Source organism: Phyllobates terribilis, unplaced genomic scaffold (assembly GCF_046119375.1).
Source record: "Phyllobates terribilis strain yellow unplaced genomic scaffold, ASM4611937v1 Scaffold_4__5_contigs__length_816908805, whole genome shotgun sequence".
In the NCBI taxonomy this organism is placed as follows: Eukaryota; Metazoa; Chordata; class Amphibia; order Anura; family Dendrobatidae; genus Phyllobates; species Phyllobates terribilis.
Window position 1 is genome coordinate 274,069,284 of NW_027362764.1, and position 24,389 is coordinate 274,093,672.

Here is a 24,389-nt window from a genome sequence, read left to right on the forward strand (position 1 = left end):
AGCTGCCTCCACCACAGGGGGGCTCGCTCGACCCACCAGCGGACAGGCACCAGTATTGGGAGAGGGGGGCTGGCCGTCAGGGTTCACCGCGGCTCTGGCACAAACCCGGCGACATGGAGGTGGCACGGGCAGGATCGGACTGGCCGTGTCGGCTTCTCACTTTTTGGATTTTAGAAGGGCATGACATGCCTATATCTATGTCTCCCCCTCCTTTTACTCCTCCACCTCTTTTCTTTTCGCATGACTATATGTACTTGTCACTTTTCCATGTGTTAGTTGTGTCTTCTGAGCAGTTTGTCAGCTTTTGGACACCTTTGAAGGTGTTTTCTATGTGTTTCTATGTGTTTTTGTTTGCCTGCCATTGGTTTTAATGGTGTTCGAAGGTGTTCAACGAACTGTTCGACGAACAGTTCGGCGAACACATGGGTGTTCGACGAACCGAACCGAACTCGAACACTACGGGGGTGGCTCAACACTAGCCTCAATCTCTCTGTGAGTGCAGGAGATGAGGCTCCGCCCACCAGCTCTGGCCTGTAGTTCCAGAGGAGGGGCTGCTCCCAGCATGACCCCTGCTCTCCCTGCCTCCGCTGCTCTGTAGGTATCTTACTGCTCTGCTCTCCCCCTCCTGACTTCAGCCCTGCAATTTGCAAGAACACTCTGCAGTCGGGCCCTGGGAGATGGGAGGCTGCACCAGAGAAATGCATCATGTGGAATCATCTGCAGAGAGGGTAAGTCCATGTCTAATGTGTGTGTGCGCATATATGTGTATGCATATGTGTGTGTATATATGTGTGTGTGCATATGTGCGTGTGTGCATATATGTGTGTGTATAAATATATATATATTAATATGTGTGTGCATATATGTAGTGGTGTACCTCCAATGGCGGCAGGCCATACAACTGCTATGGGACCCGTGAGCCGCACCTCACTGTGCCCTGCTTCTGCCTGTTAGCACCCGCACTGCCCAGAAGCTCTCCCGCATAGAATAATGGGAATGGAAACGTCTTCTGATGCTCCCTCGTCCATCATCATTGCTCGCGCTGACAGCCGGAGGGGGGGGGCAGTGAGAGCAATGATAATAGAGGAGGGAGCGTCAGAAGACCTTTCCATTGCCATCATTCTTACTCGACGTATGATGTCATTAACGCTGAGGCGCCTGGAGCATCGGCTGAAACCAGGAGAGGTGAATATTGTATTTATTTGACCGATGGCCATAATACAGTATGAGGACTGCATTATACTGCATGGAGGACCAGGGGGGTGCATCATACTACATGTAAATCCATGGGGGTGCATTATACTACATGGAGGACCATGGGGGTGCATTATACTACATTGAGGACCATGAGGCTGCATTATACTGCTTGGAGCACCATGGGGGTGCATTATACTGTATGGAGGACTATGGGGAGTGCAGTATACTCTATGGAGGACTATGGGGAGTGCATTATACTGTATGGGGGACTATGGGGAGTGCATTATACTGTATGGAGGACTCTGGGGAGTGCAGTATACTATATGGAGGACTATAGGGAGTGCAGTATACTGTATGGAGGACTATGGGGAGTGCAGTATACTGTATGGAGCAGGGCTTCGGAGCCCATTTTGGTGGAGTCAAAGTTGGTATAAAATGGACCAGCTCAGACGCCTAAAATATATAATAAATTGGGTACAGTACTTCAATGCAGTTTGTGGGGAAAATTTTTTCATAAGAATTTGGGAAAGTTATAAATGTCCTATAAATGTCTGTCCTATTCCTGATCTAAGGGTCTAGACTTTTAGCTGAGATGAATCTGTGTTACAGTAAATTTATCACTTAAACATGAGCCATGTATGAGGGAGTCGTGGAGTCGGAGTTGGAGTCAGTGTCATGGAAATTGTGGAGTCGGAGGTTTGGCTTAATGACTCCACAGCCCTCGTATGGAGGACTATAGGGAATGATGTATACTGTATGGAGGACCATGGTGAGTGTCTTATACTGTGTGGAGAACCATGGCGAGTGCATTATACTGTGTGGAGGACCATGGCGAGTGTCTTATACTGTGTGAAGAACCATGGCGAGTGCATTATACTGAGTGGAGGACCATAGTGAGTGCATTATACTGAGTGGAGGACCATCGTGAGTGCATTATACTGTATGGAGGATCATGGTGAGTTCATTATACTGTATGGAGGATCATGTCGAGTGCATTATACTGTGTGGAGGACCATGGCGAGTGCCTTATACTGTATGGAGGACCATGGCGAGAGCATTATACTCTGTGGAGTGTGGAGAGGTGTGGGGCCATTATATTGTATGTAGGCCCATTATACTGCATGGAGGGCTGTGTGGGGGTCACAGTTGGGGGATCGTACTGTGTTGGGGTCACCATACTTTGCCTTGGGAGTTGAGGTGGGGTACAATAGGGTCATTATACTGTGAATGTGGAGGAATTCACCATGGGGGTATCATACTGTGTTTGGGGACACTTTTGTTGGCATTGTTGGCATCATACTTTATGGGGCAATGAAAAAGGAATCTAGGACTTCAGAAGGTGGAAAATTACTATGTAAAGGCTGGAAAGTTGTGAGATCTGCTCTTCTGTGACTCCGACAATTATTTATTTTATTTTTTTTTGGGGGTGGGGCCCAAGTAGAACTTCTTCTATGGGGCCCCATGATTCCTATGTACGCCCCTGATCACCAGATTTACTTAATTGGTAGTTGGCTCTCACTCTCAAGCCTATGCAGCTTGGAGTAGGACAACATGTATAAAAAGTATCATGTGATCAAAATACTCATTTGCCTAATAATTCTGCACACAGTATAGTTTCTCACAAAGGAGCTGAAGATACTGAGTGGCAGTAGGTGCAAGTTTCTCCAGCATGCTAGATATCAGAACGAGGACAGAGAGGGCAGCATAGTGGCTCAGTGGTTAGCAATGAAGCTTTGCAGCACTGGGGTCCTGGGTTCAAATCCGACCAAGGACAACATCTGCAAGGATTTTGTATGCTCTCCCCGTGTTTGTGTGGCTGTCCACCTCAGTAAAAATGCAGCCATATAGTGTCCGTGAACCCTCCCACAGACTTTTCTTAGCCAGGGCTGCTTCTCTGCAGGGTTGGACGGGCCCACCTGAGAATCCTCTGGTGGGCCCTGGCTTCTACATCAGGAGAGTTCATGATAGAGCAAACTTTGCAGTTGCTATGTGGCTCTTGAGTGGGGGAAAAAGGTGGGCCTTCAGAATCAAATCCTCTGGTGGGCCCAATGTTTTTCAGTCTGACACTGCTTCTCGGTGAGAGTTGTATTTCACCACAGCTATATCCTTTAGCTCGGTGAAAGGACTGGCATAGAGGGAAACCGTATATACTCCGGCTGTCATTTCTCCACGACCAGGTTCCGCCCATTGTCACACACAACCATGCCTGGCTTTATGTTTAGCGGTGAGATCCACAGATCAGGCTGCTGTGTTACAGCTTTCAACAACTCTGCAGCGGTGGGCGGTTTGTCACCTAAGCATTAAGCATATTATCTTCAGCACAGCCTGTTGCCTCTTGGCCAAGGCAGTGCTGCAGTGCTTCCAGCTTGTGAATGATGTGGTCATTTTGGAGATGGAGGCCGAACAAGAGGAAGGGGAGGAGGTCCAGATGCTGAACAATGTGATTACATTGAGGTTACATTAGCGAGGCTGGTTTTTATACTAAAGAAAGATCCTACAGTATTTTCATTTATTTGATTTTTTTTACGTTTCTTCAAATGTGCATTGGAGTTCATCCTAATCCTTGGCAGCCCTTAGAATTGCTGCATATGCAATATCATTGTAGGAGACACACTCCGTAATAATAGGAAGATCAATTCATATAGATTCTATATTCTAGAATATTAACTGTCATATCTGAAATTATTTAACGGGTGATGAATTGCAGTATGGATAAAGTATTACACCGATCCAGCTAGGTATTATTGCCTTATACTGTGTGCTGTTGGTGCTGCCCCCCAAAAATTAAAATCTATTCTATTCCCTATCGATAATTCTGTTAGATGCATTTACAATAGGGACAGGTGCCACCATGTGGTATCATCACCAGCTCCAGATGAGTGTTCATTCTTGTCGCATAAATGTCTTCCACAGTCCATAACTTTATTTTTTTTTTATTTCTTTGGCCTTATACACAAGTCATTACCCTAGAAAGAATGTTTCTTAACATTTTTTTCCATTATAGCTTGTTTTTTGTATGTTTTTTTTGTTAGTCCATAAAAATGGCGTAATTCTCTAACAACAGTGTTCATAGATATGCTATTTGTCAACGGCCAACTGTGAATAGGTTTGAACCCACAACTGCAATACTTTAAATGAAGTGTAATATTTGACACTCTCGCAAAAATTGCTGGATTATTAGGGCAGTCATGTAGGATAACGTCTGATAGCCACGGTTTCAGGCAGTTGCTTAATAGTATGGTATTTGTCAGCGACCAAGTATCAATTTGTTCAACAAAACACAGGTGGCTGACTTTAAAAGGAGTGGAATATTTGGCGAGCTCCACAAAATTTCTGTATTATTGAAAATAATGCGTCTGATCATTGAAAAAAGTTCCTCTGCTTCCCCAATACCGTAATATGAATAAAACTAAAAAAATCTGGCTGTATTCTGCGAACAAGAAAATGGAGCTCTAAAATGGTGTACACTGACAAACTGCTACAATCTGTAAATGGACGACAATATTTTCCATGTTCACTAGAAACGGCTGATTTTGGAACGCAGTTATATGGGATACGTCTGATGGAGAACCACGGTTTTTAAAAGCGGGCCTGTAGTTTACTAATACTATTCTTCACAGCAACCTCATGTGAATAGCTTCACTGACACATTGCAACAAAATGGAAATGGAGGCCAAAATTTTCCACGTTCATTACAAATTTATGGATTTTTATTGTTGCAATATGGAAAAGATCTGGCTGTATTCTGCAGTGCTAACAAGCAAATGGAGCTGAAAAATTGTGTACTCTGGATTGCTATTTAAGCAAATAACCAGGATTAAGATAAAAAAAAATTGACCTGGTCCCTGATACCTGGGGCTATGTCTACAAATATTTATCACAGCAGGATCAGTCAGAGGTTGAATATGCAATGGACCCTCTTGTGCTGTATCATGCATTGCTGTCTGTTACATACCCTGCCTGCCTTGGTTTTTAAGCAAAATAACCAGGATTAAGATAAAAAAAAAAATTGCCCTTTGCCCTTGCCCCTAATACCTGGGGCTATGTCTTTATTGTTTTTTTTTTTGTTTTTTTTTCATAATAATATTTATTGATGGGTACATTATATTTTTATTTTTGGTGAATTATTTTTTTACATTTTTTTTTTAAATATTTTTACAATTTTTTTTTTCCATTTTTTAACACTTTTTGGACTTTTATTCTGTGTCCCATTCTGGGACTTTCACTTCTTTTATTCTGATCTCCTGTATAGCACAGGAATGCAGCACCATCCCTGTGCTATACAGGCTGTCAGTGCTGCACAGGGAGAAGATAGTTTGGTCATGCACTGCGCATGACCAAAGAATCTTCCTGCTGTCTGGTGACCCAGATGTTGTCATGACGACATTGGGTAATCATGGCAACATCCAGGAAGCCGCGGCAGACAGCGCTGGAGTATTCCGATCACCTCCCCTTGCCACTGCAATGCTGCGATCGACTTCAAAGAGCTCGGAAGAGAAGGAGCGCTATTTGACTTTTTGAATGTAAAATTTGCTTGAATAATTAGTGGGCGCCATGTTGCATTTGGAGAGCCGCTGATGTGCCTAAACAGTGGAAACCCCCCCACAAGTGAAAAACTAGAAACTAGACCCCTCAGGGAACTTATCTAGATGTGTGGTGAGTACCTTGAACCCCAAGGTGCTTCACAGAAGTTTAGAACATTGAGCCATAAAAATAAAATTTTCACATTTTTGCAACAAAAATGTGTTTCAGCCTCCAATTTTACATTTTCATGAGGGTAACAGGAGAAATTGTACCATGCAATTTGTTGTGCAATTACTCCTGAGCACGCCGATACCCCACATGTGGGGGAAAACCACTGTTTGGGCGCACGGCAGAGCTCAAAAGAGATGGAGCGCCATTTGACTTTTGACTGTAAAATTTGCTTGAATAATTAGTGAACGCCATAGTGCGTTTGGAGAGCACCTGCTGTGCCCAAACAGTGGAATCCCCCACAAGTGACACCATTTTGGAAACTAGATCCCTCAGGGAACTTTTCTAGATGTGTGGTGAGCACCTTGCATCCCCAGGTGCTTCACAGGAGTTTAGAACATTGAGCCGTAAAAATAAAATTTTCACATTTTTCCCACAAAAATGTTTTTCAGGCAGCAATTTTGCATTTTCATAAGGGTAACAGAAGAAATTGCACCATGGAGTTTATTGAGCAATCTCTCCTGTGTAAGTAGATACCCCATATGTGGGGGAAAACTACTGTTTGGGCGCACGGCAGGGTTCGGAAGGGAAGGATCGCCATTTGACTTTTTGAATGTAAAATTTACTTGAATACTTAGCGGATGTGCCCCTGATGTGCCTAAACAGTTGAAAAACCCCACAAGTAACACCATTTTGGAAACTAGATCCCTCAGGGAACTTATCTAGATGTGTGGTGAGCACCCTGAACCCCCAAGTGCTTCGCAGAAGTTTATAACATGGGGCCATGAAAATAAAAAAATCAAACTTTTTCCACATAAATAATGTTTTAGCCACAATTTTTTTATTTTCAAAAGGGTAAGAGGAGAAAATAGACCCCAAAAACTGTTGTGCAATTTCTCCTGAATACGTCAATAACCCATATGTGGGGAAAATACAGTGTTTGGGCGCACGGCAGAGTTCAGAATGGAAGGAGCACTGTGTGACTTTTTGAACGCAAAATTGGCTGGAATTGAGAGCGGATGCCATGTCGCGTTTGGAGAGCCCCTGATGTGCCTAAACAGTGGAAACCACCCCACAAGTGACCCCATTTTGGAAACTACACCCCTCAAGTATTTTATCAAGGGGTATAGTGAACATTTTGAATCCCGAGGTGCGACACAGAATTTGAAAACATTAGGTCATCATATTGAATAAGTTGTCATTAGTCTTGAGCGCAAGTGCTCGCAACTTGAGTTTGCATCAGGTACATGGGTATGCACCATGTATCATGAGTGCTTGAGTGACATGCTCGAGTCCCCGCTCGCATGTTTCATGGTTATTATACACCCAAAAAAACATGCGGGGATTGCTCGTGCATGGCAGGCAATCCCAGAGAGGTTTTTTTTGGCCACGAAGCATATGGGGCAGAGACTTGAGCATGTCACCGGAGCACCCGATGCAAACTCAAGTAGCGAGCACTTGCGCTCAACACTTGTGTTGAGCGAACATGCTCAACACTGCTCGGTACTCGCCCAAGCATCATGCTGCTTGGGATGTTCGGCGAGCACCGAGCATTTCCGGGTTACTCGGGCGGGAGCTCGGGTCTCCGCCCTGCATGCTTGGCCCTCTTTACAGAGCCAATGAACATGCAGGGATTGACAGTCAGTCACTGTAATGCCGCAGCCATGTTGGCTGTGGGCATTACATTGATTGGCTGGCCGCACAGCGTCACCTCGAGTATTTAAAACCGGGCGCCGCCATCTTGGACACAGTCACTACGGTTCAGCTAGTGTAGGGAAAGCGCTGCTGAGCTAGGGAGAGATTTATACTCCAAAATAGTTAGTGTAGGGTCTGTAAAGGCTACCAAGTCAAACAAACAGTCCTTCCCAGGAATAATATCCATCCCAAATATCAAGCAGGCAGGCTGTATAGGAGACGCAGTGGTTATACCAGCAAACGCTGCATTACAGTCCTGTGTGCTCCTGTTGCTGAAATTTCTGGACTTAGCTCCAGGTCCTGGGGGGCCAGGAAAAATCCTTTTCTTTTCATCTAAATCCTCTTTTTTTTTCCTCCTTCACACTGTACAAATACCCGTCCGATTAACCTTTTGGTGTCCCCCCCCCCCCAAAAAAAAAAAAGTGTGTCTGTGACAGTTCAGACACAAATATATCTGTTTAAAATAGTCTGGTGTAGGACAGAGAAACAGTAGTGTGGTTTTGCAGTTCCACGGTTCAAACCTCTGTATTATCCACTTTTGGGCCATTTGTACCTAAAAAAAAACAGTTTGAGTGTGTCGCTCACTGTTCAGCCGCAAATATATATATTTAAAAAAGTCTGGTATACACCAGTAAATTATAACTGTGGTTTTGCAGTTCCACGGGTCAAATCTCTGTATTATCCTGCTTTTGGCATTTTTTGCCGTAAAGAAAAACAGTAATAGTGTCTCCTGATTGTTCCGACACCAATATATCTGTTTAAAAGAGTCTGGTATAGACCAGTAAATTATAACTGTGGTTTTGCCGTTCCACGGTAAAAAATCTCTATTATCCTGCTTTTGGCATTTTTTGCTGTAAAAAAAAGCTGTAATAGTGTCTCCCTGATTGTTCAGACGCAAATATATCTGTTTAAAATAGTGTGGTGTAGGACAGAGAAACAGAAGTGTGGTTTTGCAGTTCCACAGTTCAAACCTCTGTATTATCCACTTTTGGGCCATTTTTACCTAAAAAAAAACAGTTTAAGTGTGTTGCTCACTGTTCAGCCGCAAATATATCTATTTAAAAAAGTCTGGTATACACCAGTAAATTATAACTGTGGTTTTACCGTTCCACGGTAAAAAATCTCTATTATCCTGCTTTTTGCATTTTTTGCCGTAAAGAAAAACAGTAATAGTGTCTTCTGATTGTTCAGACACAAATATATCTGTTGAAAATAGTCTGGTGTAGGCCCGAGAAATAGAACTGTAGTTTTGCAGTTCCACGGGTCAAATCTCTGTATTATCCTACTTTTGGCATTTTTTTGCCGTAAAGAAAAACAGTAATAGTGTCTCCTGATTGTTCAGACACCAATATATCTTGGTCTGGGCTGAGACGTTCATTCTGCTTCGGCTTTATGCTTAAACCAGGGATCCAGTCTCTCTGCCCTTGTCCATATGTATGTCACTTGACAAATGGTAAGGTTTTTAATATTAGAGTTAGGACTGTCCCTTAAGGGTTGCCGTGAAGTGGCGGGATGGCTTTCGCATTATTTTGATCAAAATTATGTTAACTAAATACACTTTATTATTTATTATTATTTTTGCACTGTGCGATTTATACATTTACTTTCAGTTATTTGGGTATTTTTCTTGTCTTTGGTTTCTCTCTGTTTAATGGCCTTGTGTGAACATGCATTTACATTTTGCATGCACATCAACTTACGTTTCAGTTCAGACCTTCAGGTTTTTTCTTTGTAGTCAGTATGCTTTAGTGCATATAAAAGGGTGTGGCCGCCCTTTGTCTGGGCTGAGACGCTTATTCTGCTTCGGCTTTATGCTTACACCAGGGATCCAGTCTCTCTGCCCTTGTCCATATGTATGTCACTTGACAAATGGAAAGGTTTTTAATATTAGAGTTAGGACTGTCCCATAAGGGTTGCCGTGAAGTGGCGGGATAGCTTTCACATTATTTTGATCAAAATTATGTTAACTAAATACCCTTTATTATTTATTATTATTTTTGCACTGTGCGATTTATACATTTACTTTCAGTTATTTGGGTATTTTTCTTGTCTTTGGTTTCTCTCTGTTTAATGGCCTTGTGTGAACATGCATTTACATTTTGCATGCACATCAACTTACGTTTCAGTTCAAACCTTCAGGTTTTTTCTTTGCAGTCAGTATGCTTTAGAGCATAAAAAAGGGTGTGGCCGCCCTTTGTCTGGGCTGAGACGTTCATTCTGCTTCGGCTTTATGCTTACACCAGGGATCCAGTCTCTCTGCCCTTGTCCATATGTATGTCACTTGACAAATGGTAAGGTTTTTAATATTAGAGTTAGGACTGTCCCATAAGGGTTGCCGTGAAGTGGCGGGATGGCTTTCACATTATTTTGATCAAAATTATGTTAACTAAATACACTTTATTATTTATTATTATTTTTGCACTGTGCGATTTATACATTTACTTTCAGTTATTTGGGTATTTTTCTTGTCTTTGGTTTCTCTCTGTTTAATGGCCTTGTGTGAACATGCATTTACATTTTGCATGCACATCAACTTACGTTTCAGTTCAAACCTTCAGGTTTTTTCTTTGCAGTCAGTATGCTTTAGAGCATATAAAAGGGTGTGGCCGCACTTTGTCTGGGCTGAGATGATCATTCTGCTTCGGCTTTATGCTTACACCAGGGATCCAGTCTCTCTGCCCTTGTCCATATGTATGTCACTTGACAAATGGTAAGGTTTTTAATATCAGAGTTAGGACTGTCCCATAAGGGTTGCCGTGAAGTGGCGGGATGGCTTTCACATTATTTTGATCAAAATTATGTTAACTAAATACCCTTTATTATTTATTAATATTTTTGCACTGTGCGATTTATACATTTACTTTCAGTTATTTGGGTATTTTTCTTGTCTTTGGTTTCTCTCTGTTTAATGGCCTTGTGTGAACATGCATTTACATTTTGCATGCACATCAACTTACGTTTCAGTTCAGACCTTCAGGTTTTTTCTTTGCAGTCAGTATGCTTTGGTGCATATAAAAAGGTGTGGCCGCCCTTTGTCTGGGCTGAGACGATCATTCTGCTTCGGCTTTATGCTTACACCAGGGATCCAGTCTCTCTGCCCTTGTCCATATGTATGTCACTTGACAAATGGTAAGGTTTTTAATATTAGAGTTAGGACTGTCCCATAAGGGTTGCCGTGAAGTAGCGGCATGGCTTTCACATTATTTTGATCAAAATTATGTTAACTAAATACCCTTTATTATTTATTATTATTTTTGCACTGTGCGATTTATACATTTACTTTCAGTTATTTGGGTATTTTTCTTGACTTTGGTTCCCCACCAATATATCTGTTTAAAAGAGTCTGGTATACACCAGTAAATTATAACTGTGGTTTTGCCGTTCCACGGTAAAAAATCTCTATTATCCAGTTTTTGGTATTTTTTCCGTAAAGAAAAACAGTAATAGTGTCTCCTGATTGTTCAGACACCAATATATCTGTTTAAAAGATTCTGGTATACACCAGCAAAATATAACTGTGGTTTTGCCGTTCCACGGTAAAAAATCTCTATTATCCTGCTTTTGGCATTTTTTGCCGTAAAGAAAAACAGTAATAGTGTCTCCTGATTGTTCAGACACAAATATATCTGTTGAAATTAGTCTGGTGTAGGCCCGAGAAATAAAACTGAGGTTTTGCAGTTCTACGAGTCAAATCTCTGTATTATCCCGCTTTTGGCATTTTTTGCCATGAAGAAAAACAGTAATAGTGTCTCCTGATTTTTCAGACACAAATATATATGTTGAAAATAGTCTCGTGAAGGCCAGAGAAATGGAAGTGTGGTTTTGCAGTTCCACTGTTCAAACCTCTGTATTATCCACTTTTGGGCAATTTTTACCTAAAAAAAACAGTTTGAGTGTGTCGCTCACTGTTCAGCCGCAAATATATCTATTTAAAATTATCTGGTATACCCCAGTAAACAATAACTGTGGTTTTGCCATTCCACGGTAAAAAATCTCTATTATCCAGTTTTTGGTATTTTTTCCGTAAAGAAAAACAGTAATAGTGTCTCCTGATTGTTCAGACACCAATATATCTGTTTAAAAGAGTCTGGTATACACCAGCAAATTATAACTGTGGTTTTGCCGTTCCACGGTAAAAAATCTCTATTATCCTGCTTTTGGCATTTTTTGCTGTAAAGAAAAACAGTAATAGTGTCTCCTGATTGTTCAGACACAAATATATCTGTTGAAAATAGTCTGGTGTAGGCCCGAGAAATAGAACTGAGGTTTTGCAGTTCTACGGGTCAAATCTCTGTATTATCCTGCTTTTGGCATTTTTTGCCATAAAGAAAAACAGTAATATTGTCTCTTGATTGTTCAGACACAAATATATATGTTGAAAATAGTCTGGTGAAGGCCAGAGAAATAGAAGTGTGGTTTTGCAGTTCCACTGTTCAAACCTATGTATTATCCACTTTTGGGCCATTTTTACCTAAAAAAAACAGTTTGAGTGTGTCGCTCACTGTTCAGCCGCAAATATATCTATTTAAAATTATCTGGTATACCCCAGTAAACAATAACTGTGGTTTTGCCATTCCACGGTAAAAATACTCTATTATTCAGCTTTTGGTATTTTTTCCGTAAAGAAAAACAGTAATAATTTCTCCCTGATTGTTCAGATTGTTTTAAAGAGTCGGGTGTAGGCCAGAGAAATAGAACTGTGGTTTTCCTCTTCCACGAGGAGGAGGATCGTGGTTCGCAAGTGGAAGAGGAGGAGGTGGTGGATGATCTAGTAACTGACCCAAAGTGGCAGGAGGACATGCAGAGCGAGGCCAGCAGCACACAGGGTTAAGGAGGCAGAGTACCCCAACAGGCAGGAAGAAGCAGTGTGGTGGCCGCACACAGAAGGCAGGCAACAGTTCCCCGTAACACCAACACGAGGGACGTTGCCAGTACAACCTGTAGGTCTTCCAGAGTCTGGAATTTTTTTAAAGACTCTGCTGATAACCCCTAAAAGGCCATTTGTACCACCTGCCATGCCAGCATCAGAAAGGGTGACAAAACTACCAGCCTGATCACCACCAGCATGATCAGGCACATGGCAGCAAAGCACCCGACTTTGTGGGGTGAAAGCCAGGGTCCACGACCAGTGTCAGCGGGTGTCACCACTGCTTCTTCCGCTGTTGTGCATACAATAGAACCCCCTGTTGTGTGTGCAAGGCAATCCCCTGTCCATACTGCATGCAAAGATGACCCCTCCACTCAGTCTTCACTTGTTATGGCAGTTTCTTAAAAAACAGCATCAACGTCCACGTCCACGTTCCACCGCAGTGTTCAATTGTCCATATCCCAGACCTTTGAACGAAAGCGCAAATTCGCAGCCAACGCCCCACAGGCCACAGTCCTAAATTTGCACATTTCACGACTGCTTGCGTTGGAAATCCTGCCTTTTTGGCTGGTGGAGACGGAATCCTTCCGCAACCTTATGGCGGTGGCCGTCCCTCGGTACTCGGTCCCCAGCCGACACTATTTTGCCCGGTGTGCCATCCCCGCACTACACAAGCACGTGTCCCAAAACATCTGCCGTGCCCTCAACAACGCAGTTACTGGGATAGTCCACCTGACAACGGACATGTGGACAAGTGCTTGTGGCTAGGGACGGTACATCTCCCTGACGGCACACTGGGTAAACATAGTGGAAGCCGGGACCCAGTCGGACCTTGGGATGGAACACATCTTCCCAACATCGAGGATTGCAGGCCCTATGTCAGTCAGATTTGCCCCCACAGTGTACAGCTCCGGCGCATCATCCTCCTCCTCCTCCTCATGTTCAGCCTCCATCTCAGATATCACCACATCAGTTACAAGCTGGAAGCACTGCAGTACTGCCTCCGCCAAGATGCAACAGGCTGTGCTGAAACTCATAAGCTTAGGTGAGAAAACCTCACACTGCTTGTGAGTTGTGGACAGCTGTGAAATAGCAGGCAGATCTGTGGCTGAGACCGCTGAACCTACATCCAGGCATGGTTGTGTGTGACAATGGCCGTAACCTGGTGGCGGCTCTGAGGCGAGGCGAGATCACACACGTACCAAGCCTATCTTGTGCTTAACCTCATGGTTCAGCGGTTTCTTAAATCGTACCCTGAGTTGCCAGATCTGCTCGTCAAAGTACCCCGCCAGTCAGATCATTTTCACAAGTCACCTACAGCTTCCGCCACCCTTGCTGTGTTGCAGCAGCGTTTGCAGCTTCCGTCACACCGACTGGTGTGTGATGTCCCCACACGTTGGAACTCTACCCTCCACATGTTGCAAAGGATTTGTGAGCAGAAGAGAGCAGTTGTGGAGTACCAGCTGCAACAAGGCCGTCGGTATTCAGGTCAGACTCCACACAAAAGACATCAGGAGTGGACCTGGATGTCTGACATATGTACCATCTTGACATCTTTGAGGAGTCCACCAAGATGGTGAGTGGCGATGACGCCATCATTAGCGTCAGCATTCCACTTGTCTGACTTTTGTAACGCTCTCTGCAGAGAATTAAAGAGGAGGCATTGCAGCCAGAGTATGATGAGATGGATCAAGAAGCCGTAGCGGGCGATTACACACAGCCCAGCCTCACCTCATCCCAACATGCATTGGGGGACAATGAGGGAGAGGAGGAAGAAAAGGAGCTTGTATCATGCGCTGTAGATGGTAGTACCTGTACAACTGTCATACCGTCGGTTCAGCGTGGGTGGCCTGAGGACAGGGGGTAGGAGGAGGAGGAGGAGAGCATGGTCAGTCGTCATCTTGGTGAGGACATGGAAGTCTTGCCCTTTACCAGTCTGGCACGCATGGCTGACTTTAAGTTACGCTGCCTTAACCGTGACCCTCGCGTTGTCAAAATGTTGGGTGACAGTCATTACTGGTTGGTGACACTTTTAGACCCCCGCTACAAGGAGAACTTTCACTCTCTTATTCCTGAAGTAGAGAGGTCTACAAAAATGGGGCAGTACCAGAAGGCCCTTGCTGCAGAACTGTTAAAAAAATTCCCATCTGAACACGCTAGCGGCAGAGGTCACAGTTCATTGCCCAACCAAGGTGTACATGCAAGAGAGACGCAACTCCAATATAGCAGAGGCAGGGGAACACTGTCAACGTTCTGGGACAGTTTTCTCAGACCCTCCCCTTGGACAGACCCTGAGGCGCGGGGTACTCTCACAAGGAGTGGAAAGTTTCAAAAGATGGTGAGGGAGTACCTTGCCGACCATACCAGCGTCTTCCGTCATTCCTCTGTGCCTTTTAATTATTGGGTATCCAAGCTGGACACTTGGAATGAACACGCTCTGTACGCCTTGGAGGTCCTGGCCTGCCCTGCCGCTAGCGTGTTATCGGAGCGTGTTTTTAGTGCCGCTGGGGGAATTATAACTGATAAGCGCACTCGCCTGTCAACTGACAATGCTGACAAGCTGACCCTTATCAAAGTGAACAAGGGCTGGATTGGGCCAGACTTCTCATCACCACCAAATGACAGAAGAGTAACATATAGTCAAATCCACTGTGCTATTTTTGGAGGTGTATTCACATGCACCGCTTCACACCCACACATGGGTATATGCTTCCTCATTTCGGCTGTTTTATCTTCTTCTCCTTATCCTCCACCACCACTATACCACCAGGGTGACCGTGGTCCGTGTTGCCATTATTGAAAGTTCCTCCGTCCTTATTTTTGTCAGCTTTTGCTTGGAAGGCAAAAGCAAAGACTGTGGGAGACCCACTCCCCATTAATGGGAATAATATTTTTAAGATGCTGTACTGTATGGCTCTTGCAAGGGGCATTAAAACCGTCTTGTTAAGCTACTGTGACCTCCACCACTTTTCCAAGGGGCATTAAAACCGTCTTGTTAAGCTACTGCGACCTCCACGACTCTTCCAACGGGCATTGCATGTCCTCCTAATTTTTGTCAGCTTTTGCTTTTCAATGCATAGGCGAACACTAAGGGAGACCCACTCCCCAATAATAGGTAGAAGGTTTTTAGTACGCTGTAATCCTCGTCTGTTTCAAGGGGCATTGAAGTTCCTCATAATTTTTGGAAAGCCTTCCATTGACTGCTTAGGCCAACAGTGCACAGGAGACCCAGTTGCTATACATGGAAAAAATGGTTTAGTTAAGGCCCTCTGACCTCCATGTCACTTCCAAGGGGCATTGGAGTGCCTCTAAATTTTTGGTAGGCATTGCACTTACTGTATGCCCTATAACTGTGTAGCCGAACCCCTCCTTTAGGTACAGAAACATATCCTACAAGACATGTGTGGTTGACTGGCCTGATGTTGATGTGAATGGTCCCTGTTCCTCCTGCTCTTTCTCCTTTGCCACCACCTCATCCATCATTTATCACCTGAAGCTTTGTTTTAACGGGAGTCATAGAACTGGGATAGTAGCAGGAAAACATCCAGCAATCCTCGGAGGAGGTAGGATATGCGCCATAACACTGACCACCTCAGGCCTAGCCGCTACTGCATACATGCGCTTGCATTCCAAGAAAACAAAGCAGATGCAAACTTCTATCATCATCATGCTCCTCACCTTAGCACTCTCAACTCCCCTGATGGAGAAGCCAGGGCCCACCGGAGGAGTCTGGTTCTCTGGTGGGCTCGTCCAATGCTGCCCTAAAGCAGGCCAGGCTAAGAAAAGTGTGTGGGAAGGTAACAGGAGAAATAGGGGCGGCTGGGGACCGTTTAAGGACACCCGGCCGCCCCCAGGCGGCTGGGGACCGTGTGTGGACACCCGGCTGTGGGGAGGCTGGGGACCGAGTATGGACACCCGGTCACCCACTGGCAGCTGGAGACCGAGCATGGACACCCGGCCGCCGGGCGGAAGGGGACTGAGTATGGATACCAGGCCGCCGACGCAGCCATTACAAGGTGGCTGGCGTCTGCCTCCACATGCCTAAAAGGCCCAATTTCAAGTGCAAGCAAGCTAGCAGTATGGTATTGCAGCCTGGGGGTGGATGGGTGTCAGGTTTCACACTTACGCTTGCATTCCAAGAAAACAAAGCAGATGGTAACTTCTATCATCATCATGCTCCGCACCTTGGCACTCTCAACTCCCCTGATGGAGAAGCCAGGGCCCACCGGAGGAGTCTGGTTCTCTGGTGGGCTCGTCCAATGCTGCACTAAAGCAGGCCAGGCTAAGAAAAGTGTGTGGGAAGGTAACAGGAGAAATAGGGGTGGCTGGGGACCGTTTATGGACACCCGGCCGCCCCCAGGTGGCTGGGGACCGTGTGTGGACACCCGGCTGTGGGGAGGCTGGGGACCGAGTATGGACACCCGGCCACCCACTGGCGGCTGGGGACCGAGCGTGGACACCCGGCCGCCGGGCGGCTGGGGACAGAGTATAGACACCAAGCCGCCACCCTGGCGGCTGGGGACCGCGCGTGGACACCCGGCCGCCGGGTGGCTGGCGACTGAGTATGGATACCAGACTGCCAACGCAGCCATGACATGGTGGCCGGCATCTGCCCCACATGCCTTAAAGGCCCAATTTCAAGTGCAAGCAAGCTAGCAGTATGGTATTGCAGCCTAGGGGTGGGTGGGTGGCAGGTTGCACACTTGCGCTTGCATTCCAAGAAAACAAAGCAGATTCTAACTTCTATCATCATCATGCTCCTCACCTTGGCACTCTCAACTCCCCTGATGGAGAAGCCACGGCCCACCAGAGGAGTCTGGCTCTCTGTTAGGCTCGTCCAATGCTGCCCTAAAGCAGGCCAGGCTAAGAAAAGTGTGTGGGAAGGTAACAGGAGAAATAGGGGTGGCTGGGGACCGTTTATGGACACCCGGCCACCCCCAGGCGGCTGGGGACCATGTGTGGACACCCGGCCGCGGAGTGGCTGGGGACCGAGTATGGACACTCGGCCGCCCCCAGGCGGCTGGGGACCGAGCGTGGACACCTGGCTGCGGAGTGGCTGGGGACCGAGTATGGACACCCGGCCACCCCCAGGCGGCTGGGGACCGAGCGTGGACACCCCGCCGCTGGGCGGCTGGGGACTGAGTATGGATACCTCGCTGCCAAAGTAGCCATGAGGTAGTGGCCAGCTTCGGCCTTCTCCAAACTAAAAGGCCCCATTTCAAGTGAAAGCTAGCAGTATGGTACTGCAGCCTGCGGGTGGGTGGGTGGTTGGTTGGCTGCATATTTGCGCTTGAATTGCAAGGAATGGGGGAGGTACAATTGAACACTGCCCTGGGACAAGGACTTGCACCTTCTGATGTGGCAAGGATCACTTCTGATGGGCACACTTTTAGGCAGTGACCTGGGTGTCAGAGATGCTTCCAGGGGTCTTCCCCATGCTGTTCCCATGTCTTTTCAGCACTGTATGCATGTGTCACCAAGCACATGGCCAGATAACATTGTAAAATGTTAAAATGACATTTCCTGGTGAATGCATTTGTCACGGTTGAAAGCAATACAAAAGTGCAAAAACGCATAAAAAATGCTACTTGTGAACATAGCCCAAGGTGTGGAGAAGTATTTTTTTGGGGGTTATTTATTTTACCTTATACACAAGTCTTTACCCTGGAAAGGAACTTCCTTAACATATTTCACAGGAAAAGCGTGTCAGTTTCGTTTTTGAACGCTTCATTGTGAGCCCGTAAAAGTGGCTTAATACCTCTGACCATGTTGTTGACAGCAGTGACCTGGGGGTCAGAAATGCTTCCTGGGGCGATCCCCATGCTGTCCCCATGTCATTTGAGCACTGTCACTATCGTTTTGGGCACTTGTTAGGCTTTTAAAAGACTGCTGGGGGTGCCGCCGCAAAAATGCTCGGGTCTCCCATAGACTAACATTGGGCTCGTTGCTCGGGTCGAGCACCCGAGTATCATGGTGAGCTCGGCCCAAGCTTCGAGCACACTACTCAACATTAGTCGCCATATCGTCATCTTTTTTTTTTTTACTTTTGAAAAATATCCCAACCCCATCACAACCCTAACCCTAACACAACCCTAACCCTAGAGTTTATTTTTTACGCCGTTCCTCGTGCGGTATAAGTGATTAGATGACTTTATTCTTCGGGTTGGTGCGATTACAGCGATACCAGAATCATATCGGGTTTTTATGATTGACAGCTGTCACACACTAAAAGACGCATTTTTTTGCAAAATCTAGTTTTGCATCGCCATATTTAGAGAGATATAATTTTTCCATAGTTTGGCCGACAGAGTCACGTGACAGCTTGTTTTTTGTGGGATGACTTGATGTTTTTATTGGTGCCATTTTCAGGCACTTGACATTTTTTTTATTGCTTTCTATTACAATTTTTTGGAGGCAGAATAAAGACAAACCAGAAATTCCAGAAATTTTTTTTATGTTTTTTTTTTTATGCTGTTCCACGTGTGTAAAAATTGATAAGGCAGCGTTATTCTTCGGGTCAGTACGCTTACAGTGGTACCATATTTATATTGTTTTTTTATGTTTTGGTGCTTTTACACAATAAAAACTATTTATATTTTTTTGCATCGCTTTATTCTGACTATAACTTTTCTATTTTTCGGCTGATGGAGCTGCATGGCGGCTTGCTTTTTGCGGAACAAGATGACATTTTCAGCTGTACCATTTTTATTTATATTTGTCTTTTTGATCGCGTGTTATTTCATTTTTTGTTTGGCGGTATGATGATAAAGCATGGTTTTTTGCTTCGTTTTTTTTTTACTGTGTTCACTAAAGGGGTTAACTAGTGAGACAGTTTTAGAGGTCAGGTCGTTCCGGACGCGGCAATACCAAATATGGGTACTTTTATTGTTTTTTTTTTCATAATAATATTTATTGATGGGTACATTATATTTTTATTTTTGGTGGATTATTTTTTTTTATATTTTTCCAATTTTTTTTATTACAATGTGCTCCCCTCAATGTTCTCCCTGCACATAGTACCGGGTGTCAGCTGTGACTATCAGCTGACACTAGGCGGCGATCGCCCCGCATCGCTTGTGTGCGGGCGCGATTGCCATATGACCTAATAGTACGTCATTGGTCCAATCGGCCCAGGTCACCAAGACGTACTATTAGGTCATATGTCAGAAAGGGGTTAAGCAAAATAACAAGAATTAAGATAAAAAAATTGCCCTTGCCCCTGATACCTGGGGCTATGTCTACAAATATTTTTCACAGCAGGATCAGTCGGAAATAGAACATGCAATGGACCCTCCTGTGCTGTATCATGCACTGCAGTCTGTCACATACCCTGCCTGTCTTTTAAGCAAATAACCAAGATTAAGATAAAAAAAATCCCCTGGCCCATGATATCTGGGGCTATGTTTACAAATATCTGTAAAAACAGCAGTAGCAGGCAGAACGTACAATGGACCCTCTTGCACTATATGCACTGCAGTCTACCACACACACTGCCTGCCTGCCTAACTCCTGCTATCACCACTGAATATATGCAGCTAGATTAGTTCTCAGAAGGACTGTTAGTTCAGATGGATATATATATATTGTAACGGGTCTGGGAGGCGGAACCTCTGAGCAACTATACAAGGGGGCGGTCCTTGTAAGGAAGCGGGTGGCTCCCGGGGAAGACGGGCAGGTAGTCACGGCAAGTGACAGGGACAGTCTCTGGGTAGAAGGGCAGGTAGTCACGGCAAGTGACAGGGACAGTCTCTGGGTAGAAGGGCAGTTAGTCACGGCAAGTGACAGGGACAGTCTCTGAGTAGAAGGACGGGTACTCATGGCAAGTGACAGGGACAGTCTCTGGGTAGAAGGACAGCAGGCAGGTGGCTGGTGAGTGCTCCCAGGTGAGCGGACAAGAGTCTCTGGACGGGCAGGTGGTCACGGCAAGTGACGGCAGAGCCTCCAGGTAGGCTAGCAGACAGGTAGCAGGTGAGCGCTCCCAGGTGAGCAGGCAAGAGTCTCTGGACAGGCAGGTGGTCACGGCAAGTGACGGCAGAGCCTCCAGGTAGGCTAGCAGGCAGGTAGCAGGTGAGCGCTCCCAGGTGAGCGGGCAGGCTGGTCCATAGACAGACTGACAGGTGTCGGAAGGCAGACCGTCGGACCGCAGGCTTGCAAGCAGGTAAACGGATATCAGGCAGGTATCAAGCAGGAATCTGGCAGGTGACTGGCAGGTAACTGGTAACGGGACCTGAGGGCTGAAGCAGAGTGAAGGCTTTGCAACAACATTGCTCGGGCACCTCCATTTTGGAGGAGGTGCCTTATATATGGTGAGGTCCTCCGGCCATTGGCCGGGGACTCCTTAGGACGGCAAGAGAGGGGGAGCGCGCGCACGCGCCCTAAGCACAGTGGCCGGGAAGCAGCGCGCGCTGCCAGTAGAGCGGGAGGAGGACACCGGGCACGGAGTGGAGAGGTGAGGGGAACAGCGTCCCTGCCTAGCAGGAGGCAGGGACGCCGACGCTACAGTTCTCCCCCTTTAGGCCCCCCCTTTTTTAGGCCAGACAGAAATTTATCAAGGATGAGAGGGGCATGGATGTTCTCCCGGGGCTCCCACGTTCTCTCCTCAGGACCAAACCCCTTCCAATCTACCAGAAAAAAAGGTTTTTCCTCTTACCCTTTTGGTGGCCAGAATGTTTTCTACCTCAAACTCGTTTTCAGCGGAAACTGGAGCAGGAGGCGTACCTGTAGACTTGGAAAAAGAGTTAAGTACCACGGGTTTGAGGAGAGATACATGGAAGGAGTTAGGGATCCGCAAGTTGGCCGGGAGTTTCAATTTATAGGCCACTGGGTTGATTTGTTTGATAGCTTCTAGTGGGCCGATGAACCGAGGCCCTAACTTGTAGGAAGGAATCTTGAGCCAGACTTTATCTCCAGGACGGAATTGTGGAGGATCCAGGCGTTTTTTGTCAGCGTGTTATTTCATCCGCTCGGACGACTGAAGGAGTGCGGATCGGGTACTCTCCCAAATGAAGGAAAATCTGCTAACGAGAGATTCCACAGCCGGATTGTCCACCGAGGTGGAGACGGGAAATGGGATCCGAGGATGCTGACCGAAGACTACAAAAAACGGGGATCTGGAGGAAAATTCGCTCTCGTGATTATTGTAAGAGAATTCGGCCCATGGCAGGAGATCCACCCAGTCTGAATGGTGGGCATTAACGAAGTGCTGGAGGTAACTGGTCAGGATCTGATTGATCCGCTCCACTTGACCATTGGACTGTGGGTGGTATGCGGAGGAGTAGTCCAGGGTGACGTCTAGCAGCTTGCATGTGGCTCTCCAGAAGCGTGAGGTGAACTGAACCCCACGATCCGACACGATGTGGAGGGGCAGGCCATGGAGACGGAAGATGTGGCGGATAAAGTCTTTAGCCAGCTTGGGTGCAGACAGGAGGCCTGGCAGGGGAATGAAATGAGCCATTTTGGAAAAGCGGTCAGCGACCACCCAAATGACCGTACAACCGGCAGAGACAGGGAGATCTGTTATGAAGTCCACAGCTATATGCTGCCAGGGGGCAGCAGGTACTGGAAGAGGAAGGAGGCGACCGGCTGGCAGGTGTCTCGTAACCTTGTTGCGGGCGCAGGACACACAGGCAGAAACAAAGTCTATTACGTCCTTGTGCAGGGTAGGCCACCAGTAGTGCCGGGTGATAAGCTGGAGGGTCTTTCTCTGACCGACATGGCCAGCAAGCTTAGACGAGTGACCCCAGTGTAGGATCTTCTCCCGATCAGGTACCGTTACGAACGTCTTACCTGGAGGGAGACGATTTAGACTCACGGGGGCCACTTGCATTACTCTGGCGGGATCGATGATGTGTTTAGGTTCCTCCTCAAGATCAGACATCAGGAAGGATCGGGACAAGGCGTCAGCTTTGATGTTTTTGTCAGCCGGGCGAAAATGAAGAACAAAATCAAAGCGAGCAAAAAACAAGGACCACCGGGCTTGGCGCGGGTTAAGTCTCTGGGCACTCTGGAGGTAAGCCAAGTTCTTGTTGTCCGTGTAAATTATTACCGGGTGAAGAGCCCCCTCGAGCAGGTAACGCCACTCCTCCAATGCCAGCTTAATGGCCAATAATTCTCGGTCTCCTATAGAATAGTTGCGCTCGGAAGAGGAGAAGAGTTTGGAGAAGAAGCCGCAAGTTACCATTCTCCCGGAAGACGATTTTTGGGTAAGTACCGCTCCGGCTCCAGAGGAGGAGGCGTCAACTTCCAGGAAGAATTGCTTGTTGCCGTCCTGGCGATGCAGCACCGGGGCGGAAGAGAAAGTCTGTTTTAAGGAAAGAAAGGCTTCCTCAGCTTCGGGCGGCCATTCTCTGGGATTAGTGCCCTTACGGGTGAGCGCAGAGATTGGGGCAGTCCGGGAAGAGAAGTGCGGTATGAAGAGGCGGTAGTAGTTGGCGAAGCCCAGGAACCGCTGAATAGCCTTCAACCCCTCTGGTCGAGGCCACTTCTCGATGGCAGACAGTTTCTCAGGATCCATTCATAGGCCGGTCTGAGAAATTATGTAGCCCAAAAACGGAAGCGAGGTCTGCTCAAAGAGGCACTTCTCATATTTAGCGTAGAGGTGGTTCTGCCTGAGCCTGAGCAGAACCTGACGAACATCCCTCCGGTGTGTGGGGAGATCCGGAGAGAAGACCAAGATGTCATCCAGGTACACCACTACGCAGGAGTAGAGAAGGTCCCGGAAGATGTCATTGACCAACTCTTGAAAGACGGCGGGAGCGTTACAGAGACCGAAGGGCATTACCAGGTATTCATAGTGGCCGTCCCGGGTGTTGAATGCAGTCTTCCATTCATCCCCCTGACGGATACGGACCAGGTTATAAGTCCCACGGAGGTCCAGCTTGGTGAAGATTCTAGCCCCCCTCAGACGGTCAAATAATTCCGGAATGAGCGGAAGGGGGTATTTATTCTTCACCGTGATCTGGTTAAGGCCTCTATAGTCTATACATGGACGGAGTGAGCCATCCTTCTTTTTGACAAAGAAGAAGCCTGCTCCCGCCGGGGAAGTAGATTTCCGGATGAATCCCCGGGCTAGATTCTCCTCAACATATTCTGACATGGATCGGGTCTCAGCAGCGGACAAAGGGTAAATGCACCCACGGGGAGGAGTAGCGCCGGGCATCAGGTCGATTGGGCAGTCGTATGGTCTTTGAGGGGGTAATGTCTCTGCCTCCTTTTTATTAAAGACGTCCGCATACGACCAATAAGGAGCCGGAAGACCAGGTAGATTGGCTGGAGTAGGAGAAGGACAGACAGGATGGACGGGAACTAAACAAGTCTTATGGCAGTCCTGTCCCCAGCGAAGGACTTCTCCGGTCTGCCAATCAAGCACGGGTGCATGTTTCTGAAGCCAAGGTAGGCCTAGCAATAGGGCGTGTGAGAGTCCAGGCAGAACATGAAAGAAGTTGCTCTCAGAGTGCAGCATTCCCACTTGCAGGGTTATGGATTCGGTGATGAGTTGGATGGGATGTGGTAAGAGGCCCCCATCCACGGCAGCGACAGATAAGGGTACAGCTAGAGGTTTGGTGGGAATGCGGTATTTCTCTACCAGAGACTGAGAAATGAGATTTCCGGCAGCTCCAGAGTCAAGTTGGGCTAGTTCAAAATAACGGTTCTCCCCGCAGATGATAGAGACCGACAGCAACAGAGATGGAGAGGGTTTACTCTTGTCTAAGACGACCTCTCTGAGCGATCCTAGACACAGGCGTTTCCCGACCTCTCCGGGCAGGAACGGATCCGGTGCTCCTTACTGCCACAGTAGAAGCAGCTGTCCTCGGCGCGGCGTAACTCTTGACGGGTCTTGACCATCTTGGTCTGGTCGACCTGCATAGGCTCGGGTGAGTGCGCCTGGGGAGTAGCGGGAGAAGGGACAGATTTCTGAAAGGTAGGGGCTAGACGTGGA